The 10,629-nt window shown below is 47.7% G+C and overlaps 3 non-coding genes across 3 annotated transcripts; all 3 read right to left on the minus strand.

The window, feature by feature from the left end:
• Nucleotides 1-4,949: 4,949 nt before the first annotated feature.
• TRNAD-GUC (transfer RNA aspartic acid (anticodon GUC)) lies at nucleotides 4,950-5,021 on the minus strand. The gene has a single exon. It is a non-coding gene; the product is annotated as a tRNA-Asp (tRNA).
• Nucleotides 5,022-5,358: 337 nt separating this feature from the next.
• TRNAD-GUC (transfer RNA aspartic acid (anticodon GUC)) lies at nucleotides 5,359-5,430 on the minus strand. The gene has a single exon. It is a non-coding gene; the product is annotated as a tRNA-Asp (tRNA).
• A 67-nt stretch (nucleotides 5,431-5,497) lies between these two features.
• TRNAD-GUC (transfer RNA aspartic acid (anticodon GUC)) lies at nucleotides 5,498-5,569 on the minus strand. The gene has a single exon. It is a non-coding gene; the product is annotated as a tRNA-Asp (tRNA).
• Between the last annotated feature and the right edge of the window lie 5,060 nt (nucleotides 5,570-10,629).

The following is a 10,629-nucleotide window of genomic DNA, read 5'->3' on the forward strand; positions in this document are numbered from 1 at the left end:
CGCATGGAAGGTAGCGTATGCCAAACGGCGTTACTGGTAAGTCCTTTTTAATAGTGCGCTGTAGCACGTCCCACAAAAAAACCGCATCGTGACAATCAAGGAAAATATGCTCTATGGTTTCCAGCTTTTTGCAAATTAAACAGTCAGCAGACCAAGGCACGAAAAGGCCTTTGCTTTCCAGCCATGGCTTCACCGGAAGAGTGCCGGTATGCAATTGAAAAAAAAAGATTTAGCGGACGATCTGATGGGCATTCTTTTCACTCTTTTCAACACGTCCCGCTCCGGACCCAAAGCATATACAGCGCGATAAAGAGGCACAGGTAAAAAGGTTTCCAATAAATCTTTGTACAGCCGTTTTCGCGTAACAGTTCACATATACTCATTTGAAAATCTCGCCTTCACTGTTTGGAAGGACGCGACAACTTCGCGAAGAAAAGCACTTAGACCCATTGTCCCTGTAGACATAGTCGAAACTACATATTCCGGCAGTGAATCACGCAATCGCACTTGGATTACCGTTCTAAGAAAAACATCGCTTTGTTCGCGCAAAAAAAAAAGAACCTGGTTAAAATCTGCTTTAAGTATAAATGGGACAAGCCCAGTCCACCGTTATGCACCGTATGAAAAAGATTGCATCACTGGTACGCTCCCATGTTGAAGCCCACACAAACGTGGCAAATACCCTATGCAGTTTTTGAACAGATTCTTGACATAGATAACACTTGCAGCATGTAAAAAATTTTTGCAACTAGGAACATATTGCAAACGGTAGCTCTTGCGAACATAGAAAAGTTATGTCCTCCCCATTTGTTTGTTTTGGTTTTCACTTGCTCAACCTCCCCGGCCCAACATTCCTTGCTTTCACGGTAATGCTTTAGTGGCACACCAAGGTAATTGCCTGGCGTTGTTGTCCATTGCATACTGGAGAACAGTTCAGGCGCGTATTGCCAGTTTCCGTGCCAAAATCCTAAACACTTTGCCCAACTAATTTCACTTCCACTTGCAGTGCAAAAAGCAGTGGCTTCTTTTACGACTTCCTGCACGCTCTCATGGTCAGTACAAAAAACCGCAATATCGTCCGCGTATGCCAAAACCCGAACTTCACTTTGAAAAAATCTATAACCGCGTATGTTCGGCCTTGTAAGCAATCTTAGACAGAAAGGCTCCAGATAAAGCGCAAACAAAAGGGGAGACAGAGGACAGCCCTGCCTTACTGACGACTGAACAGGCATACGATCAGTTAAATGCTTATTCACGACCAGTCTCGCTGAACAGCACTCGTAAACCATTTTCACGCCCTTTGTAATCACGGAACCAGCATTGACATACTCTAAAACAGAGAACAAAATTTCATGTACCCCTTTATCAAATGCTTTGTGGAGGTCTAATTGCATCATGGCTACGTGGTCATGGATCGCGTCACAACATTCGAGTACACTCCTTGCTGCGTGTATGTTAGTAAAAATGGTCCTTCCTTTTATACCGCATGTCTGATGTGGGCCTACAAGAGAAGTAATTACACGTTGGAGTCGTCGCCCTAATACTTTCATGTAAATTTTATAGTCAACATTCGTTAGACTTATAGGACGGTAAGACGCTACAGACTGAAGCTTAACATGGTCATCTGTTTTTTGGGATTAGTACAATGTGTGACATTCGAAAAGACGGAAGAGGTACGTTCTTTTCGTAGCATTCACTACTAACTCTTTCCAGTAAAACAGCCATTTCAGTTGGAAAGGCCCTGTATATGGCAGCACCAAGACCATCTGGTCCGGGTGACTTATTGGAATTTAATTCCCCGATAGCGGCCTCATTTTCCTCGGAAGTAATACTTGCTTCAAGTTTCTGCGCCCCTTCGTCTTCTACTCTTGGCATCAGCGACAGAAAGTCTTTTCTGAAGCGTTCAATGTCCGGTGATTTCAGGCTAAACAATTCGCTGTAAAATTCTACAAACGTCCGTTCAATCGTTTTTTTTCCGAGGTAACTACGTTCTGATAGCAGATTTCTTTTACCTCTTTTGACACTGCCTATCTTTTTTCGTCACTAAGTGCCCCTTTCGTGGGCGTCTCTCCGAGCCACAATTTTTCGCTGCGTGCCCTTATCACCGCACCGCGATACTTCTCTTCGTCCATCACCTCAAGTTTGGTTTTTATCTTTTTAATATCTTGGGCGAACAAGCCAGGCTTAACGCTCTCCATGCTAAGCATGTATTCAAGTGTGCTACGAAGTTCTTTTTCTTGTTCTCTTTCTTTACGTCGGAGAGTGCACGCTCGGTCAATAGCAGCTATCTTTATCTCGCACTTAAATGCTCCCATGCTTGTATAAAATTCGAGTCATTTTGTAACATATGCTTAATATATCCTTTAACTTTAGTGGTAAACTCTTCATCCACCAGCAGTTTTTCATTAAATTTCCATAGCTCCCAATTGAACTTTGTTGCCTTACTTTTCATGCCTAGAGTAATCATAACGAGGGAGTGGTCACTAAAGCTCATGGGAAGTGTTTGATGTTCCGAGCACAAGGGCACACAATCAATGTAAACATATATTCGGTCCAACCTTGCATGACAGCTACCTTGATAGTGTGTGAACTTTGCTTGGCCTTCATGCGTCATTATACAGCCAGCATCTTCAAGCTCTGCCTCAATAACAATGTCAATAAGTAACTCCGCACTCTTGTCACGAAGGACACGGTCTGTTGTTCTATCTTCCGGTCTACAGACACACTTGAAGTATCCAAGCAGCAGAACACGCCTCTCATGTATTAGGAAGGATTTCATATAGTGAAAAAACTCTTCCCGCTCGAACTTTCTAGTCGGCGCATAAACGCAGATCACTCTCCATTCCAATCCAGAAAAACTGAAATCACATATCAAAAGCCGACCACTCTCACACGAGAACACAGACTGCACACACTCTTGCAATTTCGAATGAAAATGACACATCCCCCCGATCTTCCAACCGCATGACAAACGCAAACACTATATCTAGAACGATATATTTCAGCCATTTTCTCTGTTTGTTGTTCGCTTTCCATTTTGCTCTCTTGAACTGCTAGCACATCAATTTCATTTTCCAGCAGAATGCGGTTCAGCTGCAGTTTTCTCCGACGCGTTGACAGCCCCCTCACATTTAGCGTGGCTACGCGCAAGCTAGTGGTTAAATTGGTCGCCATCTCAAGAAATTATAAATCGCGAAACATATATCACTCACATTGCTTTTGCAGAAAGACATCATTGCGGTTGATCTGTTGCACGGGATGACCATTCTTCCTTTTTGGCGAGTCCGTCCGTCGTTCCAAGCGCTGCTCCCGATCATGGACCGGGATTGTAACGTCTCGACCGGAAAGGGTACCCCCGCTATGGCGGAGGCACAGGTGACACAGTTCTCCAGTCTGGGGGCACGTTTGGTTTTGGCTTGAAGGACGCCCGGCGAAGGGGGGCCGCCTTCAGTGGAGGCTGTCCGCTTTCCGCTCCTCCTTGGGTTGATTCCTCGTTGACACTGTCTTCGTGCACCCGCTTCACAGGCAAGGTAGAAGCAGCTGGCATCTCAGCTTCAGTGTCCCCCTGTTCCTCACTGTGTTGCGTAGCCGAAGCTGGGCTTGCAGCACTGGCATTGCTGTCTTCTTTCGTGGGTGTCTCGGTCCCAGCAACATTCGGCAGCGGAACAATCACATCTGACTCACAGTGTTCTTTAAGGGCAGGGGTCTTCTCAGAGGATTCTTCTTTCAGCTCTGCATCCTCAGTGGTTCCACTGCTAGTTTCCTCGGCATCCACTGCGTCCATCAAGTGCTCGCCTGCCACTTCACTCGGCACGGGGCCTGCAACGTTGGCATACGTGCGCACACACTGCGACTCGTCATGGCCGTAGCGACGACACAGCCCGCAGCGCGGCACACGACACTCACGACGTATATGTCCTTTCCCGCGGCACCGGAGGCAAAGCGGGGCTCTGCCTGGGACGTGGACGAGTGCGACGTCCTCGGCTACCCGAAGCTGATGCGGCAGGTCCTCGATGGTAACGCCCACTTTTAGCTTCAGCGTGACCGTTCGAGTCGTTGAAGCCTTGTCGACACACCCTTGCACTTTCCACTTGTCTCTTGATATTTCCGTAACTTTTCCATAAGCCGCCAACGCCGCTCGCACATCATCGTCGTGTACGCCGTGAAGCAGCCAGAAAAGTTTTAACCTGATCCCTTGGTTACAGGGGTCAATGACCACGCATCGGTGTTCCTTAACTTCAAAAGCTTGAGCTTGCAAAATCTTCGCTTTTGCCTCTTCACCTTTAAACGTTACCGCCCACACGTGATTCATTTGATATGCCCCGAGGGCAACCACTTCCGGCAGCAGTGAAAGACGAGCGAGGGAGTCTCGAAAGTGCTCCACCCGGTACGGCTTGGCTTTTACGTCGCCGTGCAAAAAAACAGTATGCAAAACACTCGAACCTGTAGGCAGATGCGGTAGAACCAGTTCATATTCCTTGGCAGGCCTTTCCGTGCTCCTGATATCACGGCCCAGCTGGGCCGCTGAATCCGCTCCTTGGGAGCCCATGATGATCACGTCCGTCACGCTCGGTGGCCGGAAGTGGAATGTATACTAACGAGGAGGTGCAGGGAAGACGGCAAGCGCTGTTCTCGAATGGCGCAGAATGCAACAAAGAAACAAAAACTAAGCTCCCCATCGGGGAATCGAACCCCGGTGTCCCGCGTGACAGGCGGGGATACTGGCCACTATACTAACGAGGAGGCGCAGGGAAGACGGCAAACGCTGTTCTCTAAGGGCGCAGAATGCAACAAAGAAACAAAAACTAAGCTCCCCGTCGGGGAATCGAACCCCGGTGTCCCGCGTGACAGGCGGGGATACTGGCCACAATACTAACGAGGAGGCGCAGGGAAGACGGTAAGCGCTGTTCTAAAATGGCGCAGAATGCAAGAAAGAAACAAAAACTAAGCTCCCCGTCGGGGAATCGAACCCCGGTCTCCCGCGTGACAGGCGGGGATACTGGCCACTATACTAACGAGGAGGCGCAGGGAAGACGGCAAGCGCTGTTCTAAAATGGCGCAGAATGCAAGTAAGAAACATAAATTAAACGCCCCGTCGGGGAATCAAACCCCGGTCTCCCGCGTGACAGGCGGGGATACTGGCCACTATACTAACGAGGAAGCGCAGGGAAGACGGCAAGCGCTGTTCTAAAATGGCGCAGAATGCAAGAAGAAACAAAAACTAAGCTCCCCGTCGGGGAATCGAACCCCGGTCTCCCGCGTGACAGGCGGGGATACTGGCCATATAGTGAGGCGCAGGGAAGACGGCAAGCGCTGTTCTAAAATGGCGCAGAATGCAAGAACGAAACAAAAACTAAGCTCCCCGTCGGGGAATCGAACCCCGGTCTCCCGCGTGACAGGCGGGGATACTGGCCACTATACTAACGAGGAGGCGCAGGGGAGACGGCAAGCGCTGTTCTAAAATGGCGCAGAATGCAAGAAAGAAACAAAAACTAAGCTCCCCGTCGGGGAATCGAACCCCGGTCTCCCGCGTGACAGGCGGGGATACTGGCCACTATACTAACGAGGACTTTTTTTTTCTTTTTTTTTATTGCCTGCTTTGACAAATACACTGCAAATATATACAGATAAAACACGGTGACCATGCCGTGGTCAGCGTGAATGCTTAAAACTTCTTAAAATGAACACGTTCATCTAGGACGCCAATCCAGTCTGGAGGTTCTGGCAATGTACGGTAAACATCTCGTAAGTACATAATGCTTTCAATGAAATTCTCCCTGACTGGACGGACGTTTACATCCGCGTGCCTAGCAGCCATCCTTGTTCGCCATATGCTGTGGAGCCCCAGAACCATGATTAGGTCTAAGGAATGTCTCCATCGTTTTCAATTGGTAGAAAACGGATTCCGTACGGTGTTATTGGCAGGTCTTTCTTTAGAGTCCTTTGCAAGATGTCCCAGTAGAAGACTGGATCCCAGCAATCAATAAATACATGATCTATTGTTTCTGGTTTCTTGCATAATATACAGTTAGTTGTCCATGAAACGAATATTCCCTTTTCCTCTAACCAAGTCTTAACTGGGAGCGTGCCTGTATGAAGTTTAAAGAAGAAGGTTTTAATGCTAGGCTTAATATTCATCTTTTTAACTCTGTTTAAAACATCATTTCCTGGGCCTCCACAGTATATTGTTCGGTACCTGGGTGTTGGCAACATTGTATCCAGTAGGTCTCTGTACAGTTTTTTCCTTTGCACTGAACTTAAGTACTCAAGGGAAAATCGAGCCTTTAAGATTTGGATTGCAAGTACAACTTCTCGCCAAAACCCAGTTACTGCGCGTCCACCGTCATTGCATGATGAAACAATAAATTCAGGTAAGGCATTGCCTAAGTGCACTTGCATTACTGTGCGCAAAAAATAGTCTTTCTGGTCCCGCAGAAAAATAAATCGCGACACAATTTGTCTTAAAAACAGGTGAGACAGGCCTAATCCACCATTACAAACAGAATGAAACAAATTCGTCCTACTAGTACGTTCCCAACTTGCCCCCCAAATGAAAACCGCGAACACTCTGTGAATTTTTTGCAGATTTGTGCGTTTCATGAACAAAAATTGGAGTACGAACCACACCTTGGATATCAAAAAAAGATTGCAGACAGTCGCGCGGGCAAACATGGACAAATTACGGCCTTGCCAGCCTTGCGTCTTTTCCCTGACCCTTTCTGTCTCTTGACGCCAGTACTGTTCGCTATCTTGATAGCTATCAAGTGGCATACCCAGATACTTCGTAGGCAACGATGTCCATCGCATGTTTGCAAACGTTTCCGGTCTTTCGTTCCAGTTACCATGCCAAAAGCCAGCCGATTTTTCCCAGTTAATCTCACAGCCAGTTGCGGTGCAAAAACCGCCAGCAACCTCGACTGCCTCACTTACGCTTTGTCGGTTCACACAGAAAATGGCTATATCATCCGCGTACGCAAGTACTTTCACTTCGGATGCTTGTAGCTTAAATCCACGGATTCTTTCATTATTAATCAGGCTTAAACAAAAGGGCTCTAGATACAAGGCAAATAGAAGAGGGGACAATGGACATCCTTGCCTCACTGACGATCGCACGGCGATTGCGTCAGTAAGACTTTTATTTACAATAATACGGGTAGAGCACCCAGCGTATGCCATTTTGACTCCATCTACGATAACACTTCCGATATTTACATGCTCTAAAATGGTGAAAAGGATGTCATGTGAAACATTGTCAAATGCTTTTGACAAGTCAAGCTGAATCATTGCTACATGTCTTCCGTCTGCATCGCAACACTCTAAAACGCATCTTGCTGTGTGTACATTCGTACAGATAGTTCGGCCCTTAATGCCGCACGTTTGGTGTGGACCTACCAACTGTTTAATGACACCTTGCACCCTCCTTGCCAACACTTTCATAAACAATTTATAATCCACATTTGTGAGGCTTATAGGCCGATAGGACCCCACCGATAGAAGGTTGACTGCGTCATCTGATTTAGGAATTAAAACAATATGTGAAGCTTTGAAAGATGGCGGCATTTGTTTAACATGGAATGCTTCCTTTATTACGCAGTACAATGCCCTGCTGGCTTCTGATTTGAATTTCTTGTAAAAAGCAGCCCCTAATGCGTCCGGACCGGGTGGTTTTCCAGCGCTTATTTCTTCTATAGCCTGCTCGATTTCAAGTACACTGATTGGTTGCTCAAGCCTGGCTTTAACTTCATCCTCAAGCCTGGGCATGGTCTGCAAAAACTGACTTTCGAATTGTTCTTTCCTTTGCTTAGCCCGCCCAAGTAGCTCACTATAGTACTCTACAAACGCTTCTTTGATAACCTCGCATTCTGTTGCAACTTCGTTATGGTAAAGTATCTTTTGAATTTTGTTTTTTTCTGCGTATCTTTTCTCGTCACCGAGTGAGCGCTTGTTCGGTGTCTCGCCAACCAATAATCGCTCTGCTCGTGCTCGCACAATAGCTCCCCTATATCTTTCTTCATCGATAAGCTCAAGTTTATTCTTAACTTCTTTTATCTGCTTCGACCACAATCCAGGCGTCCCGCTATCTAGGTTCAGCAACAAGTTGAGTTGACGGTGCAGATCTTTCTCGTTCTCTTCACTGACATGTCGTAAAATGGTTGCTCTTTCTATTGCTTTTATTTTTATATTGTTCTTTAAATTTCCCACTCACTCATCCAGTCTCCTGATTTGGTCGCAAACAGTGCGTTGAACATTTCCTTTACTTCGTTCACATAGCTCTCATCATCCAAAAGTTTAGAATTGAATTTCCAAAGCTCCCAGTTAAATTTAGATTTATTTTCCTTTGCTCCTATGCAAAAAACTACTAGGCTGTGATCTGTAAAAGACACGTGCTTAACTTCGTAACTTCGGCACAAAGGTGCGAGTTCTAGGGAGATGTATGCACGATCTAGCCTCGCGTGGCTTTCTCTTTGGAAATGTGTGTACTGGCGTTGTCCACTAGGTGATAAAAGCCAACCAACGTCTTCTAGATGATACTCTGTGGTTAACGTCCTTAATAAGTGTGCGCTAGGGTCCTTCACAGGCTGAAGTTTTACGCGATCTTCAGGCATACATACACAATTGAAGTCACCCACCATAACAACACATCTTTCACCCTTCAAATGCTGTTCGAGCTGCTCGAAGAACAACCTACGCTCCCCTTCCTTATTAGGTGCATAGACGCATATCATACGCCATTTCAAATTAGAGAAGGAAAAGTCAACAACAATCAGGCGTCCAGAAGGGCACACAGTGACTGCCTCCTCGACAATGCCCAGACTGTTGCGAATAAAAATAACACACCCTGCCGAATTGCCAACAGCATGACACACACAAACATTGTACCTATCTCTGAATGGTTGCACTATGCGGTCCGTTTGTTCTTCGCTTTCTACCTTCGTTTCTTGTATAGCGACCAAGTCCAATTCGTTTTCAAGAAATAGCCGACTAACTTCATATTGCCGCCGCCTCGCTGTCAATCCGCGAACGTTTAAGGTGGCTACACGTAACGCAGACTGGAGGTTTACTGCCATTTAATTGCAAAACAAAAGGACCGCACAGCGCATACCTCGGCAGTCTGTGAAGCAGTTGAGCATGTGCACTTGCTTTTTTGGTTGAGCCCGTAGCCACTGCGAAGAGGCCTTGCCTCTCGGTCGAAGCACCTTGAAGGGTTTGTCCAGTTCTTTATGCACAAACTTCACAATCCCTTTTTGCTAGGAGGGCGGTGTCCCGACCGTATTCCGGTCGAGGGAGATGTTTGGCTTCGGTCTGAAGCTAGGTCGCCGTGGCATGACGGCTTTGGGAGGCGGTCCCTCGTTGTTGGTGTAGTCAAGGCCGTCTCCTGCTCCCACGCTGTCCCCGTGCGTCCTTTTTATGTTCACAGTTAATTCCATCGGCTCTCGCTGACTTCCATTTCCTGCGGCTGACGCTACTCTTCGGTCACTACTGGAGTCAGCCTTCGTAACTCCAGGTGGCTGCACGCCGTCCTGAGTGCGTTCGTCTCGCTGGCCCTCCGACAAGGTGCTCTCGGAGGACTTCTCAGCAGTCTCCGAAGGCGTCTTTACTTGTGTAGCAGGTGTCTCGCTTTTCGCGTCACGGCTTGCGGCCTGCGTGGAGCCTTCAGAATTTTCGGAAGACGCGTTAGGGTATCGCGTGGACAATTCCAGCCTCCCTTTCGCTGCTTCCTCGGCGTCGGCTTCATCCATAATGAGGTCTGAAGCGTCCTCTTGTTGCAGTGGTCCAGTAACACTCGCGTAAGTTTTAACGCACATGTCTTCCCGATGACCAAAGTGCCTGCATCGGGTGCAACGAGGAACACGACACTCGCGTCTAATGTGCCCCGCAGTGCGGCACCGGAGACAAAGCGGAGCTCTGCCCGGCACTACCACCAGAGTCAACTCGCCTGCTACGCGGAGCTGGTGCGGGAGGTCGTCCATCGAAACACCGGATTTCAGCTTGAGCCCAATTACTCTTGTAGTTGATGCTTTGTCCGCAACGCCACTGACCCGCCACATTTCCTTCGATATGTCAATTACCTTCCCAAAACGTGCCAGGGCAGATCGCACGTCGTCGTCATGGACACCGTAGACAAGCCAGTGCAACTTCAGCCTCACGTCCTGGTTCATTGGATCGATGATGACGCATCGTCATTCCTTCACCTTGAAATCACCCAAGGCCAACATTTTATTCATCCCGTCTCCGCTCTTGAATGTAAGCGCCCAGACGTGATTCATCTGGTACGCCCCCAAGGCGATCACCTCGGGGAGCATATCCAGACCATCCAACGCATCGCGGAAGTCTTCCACTCGATACGGCCGACATCTCACATCAGCATGCAGAAAAACAGTATTTAAAACATTCCGACCTGATGGCAGTTGAGGCAAAATGACTTGATAATCCTGGTCCGGTAAGTCAGCAATCCTGTTTCCGCGACCCAGCTGGGCCGCTGTTACCGCTCCGTCGGAGCACATGATGGCACGTCCGTTCGCCTCGGCGGCCGGAAGTAGAATCCACTATACTAACGAGGACGCGCAGGGAAGACGGCAAGCGCTGTTCTAAAATGGCGCAGAATGCAAGAAAGAAACAAAAACTAAG

This window comes from Amblyomma maculatum, chromosome 9, assembly GCF_055883805.1.
Source record: "Amblyomma maculatum isolate TAMU_Amacu chromosome 9, ASM5588380v1, whole genome shotgun sequence".
NCBI classification, from domain to species: domain Eukaryota; kingdom Metazoa; phylum Arthropoda; class Arachnida; order Ixodida; family Ixodidae; genus Amblyomma; species Amblyomma maculatum.